This window comes from Phoca vitulina, unplaced genomic scaffold, assembly GCF_004348235.1.
Source record: "Phoca vitulina isolate PV1807 unplaced genomic scaffold, GSC_HSeal_1.0 scaffold97, whole genome shotgun sequence".
NCBI classification, from domain to species: Eukaryota; Metazoa; Chordata; class Mammalia; order Carnivora; family Phocidae; genus Phoca; species Phoca vitulina.
This window is the reverse complement of record NW_022589800.1, coordinates 2444468-2446170: the sequence shown is the minus strand read 5'-3', so window position 1 is coordinate 2446170 and position 1703 is coordinate 2444468.

Sequence of the window (1703 nt, the reverse complement as noted above, 5' to 3'; positions counted from 1 at the left end):
CTGCACAGGAGTGAGAGGGCCGAGCACCTGCTTGTTGACTCGCTGAAGAAATCTCCGCGGAGTGCCTCCTCTGTGCCCGCGCTGGCCTGGGCGCCCGGCCCCAGCCGCGCTGAAGACTCCGCCCCTCTGGCTGGAGCTGGGAGGGCGACGCGGCCGGGGTCACCTGGGGAGGTCAGGCTGTGCGGGGAGCCACGAGGGCTCGTGGAGGGTGGTCACCTTCCAGTAACGGATAGCCTATTTGGCTTAAATAAACGAGGCTTAAAAAGGTACTTGAAACTCAGTGATCAGGTGCATTTTCTGGATGGCTAAGCCAGGTAGATACAGCCGCAATAAAACCCAGGGCGGAGAGGTGGGTGGCGCTTTGTCCTTGACAGACACATCCTCACAAGGGCCCTGCCAAGGTCGCTCTGTTTTACGGTCGGGTTGACTGAGGCTCAGAGCAGGAGGCCTGGCCCAAGGTCACCTAATTAGTACAGAGACGGAGCCGGGGCCACGACCACACTCACAGTCCCGCGTGCACACCCTCCCAGGGCTGCCCGGCGCTCAGCCACGCCAGTTATAACCAGTTGTAGCACCAGAGTGCTTCGGGGCCAGGGTTTGGGTCTCCTGTGGAAGCTTCCATCATCCGTGCCCCCTCCCCAGTGTGGCTCCCACAAAAGTAATCTGCTGTGAGTGAAGCGCACAGTTTCCTGCCCTCTGCCCAGGACTTCCCTGCTCCTCCCGGCCGGCCCGACCTTCCCTTTCACTACCCTTACTTCCAGGAGATCTCGGAGCCCGAGAGTGCCTCACCACCGCGCTTCCTCGGGCTTCCTGCACCAGCACTCTGGTCCTTGGGCTCCTTGGTGCTGATGACACCTATCGAGTTCCCAAAATCAGAAAGTGTGAGACATCCAGAAATGAAATAAGAAATACTTATATCATCTCCATTTTATAGATGAGCACACTGAGGTTCAGAGAGGTAAAGCACGTGGCCCCAGGCTGCACAGCAGAGCCGGCCACGGAGTCAGCCTGTTTCGCCGCTGGACACTTCTGCCTCCCCTGAGAGGGAAAGGGGAGAAGCACAGACTAGGAAAGGCTTCCATTCGGCATGATTTCTCTGAGCCTCTGGTGTGCTGAGCCATGAGCAAAGAAGTAGATGTAGTGGCTGCCCCGGGTGAACTCACAGCGGCAGACTCATTGAACATCAAAGTGGGAAGGGATCTCGGGGCTGTCGTCCAAATTGGGACACAGAGAGTGCAGAGAAACACCTACAAAGGGAAAGGGACCCACACCTTTGCTCACAGACAAAAATAACATAAAACACACAAGTCAGCAGTTGGACACGGGCCCTGAACAGCCGGTTACAGCAAACACGTGTGTGGGGCGCTGCCACAGGCCCGAGGCAGGGTCCTCGTCCTGCCGCTGGAGGGGGACGTGCAGGGGTAGGAAACCGTAGGACGTCGGCCAAGAGCACTGACTGCCTTTGAGAAGGAACGAGCGGGAGAGGTGTCAGGTAAGGGCGAGATGCTATGGGGTGTGGCCCAAACTCCAGTGGGGGTTATCAGGAAAAGCTTCCTGGAAGAGGGGGGCATTTGGGTTGGACTGGAGAAGAAGACTTGGGTCAGCAAGTGAGGAGACAGAATGAACAAAAGATATTTGTAGGGCGAGGTAGAAAAGAAAGAGCAAGTTAACTTTGGGGTTCAGTTCAATTCAGCAGGTTGAGA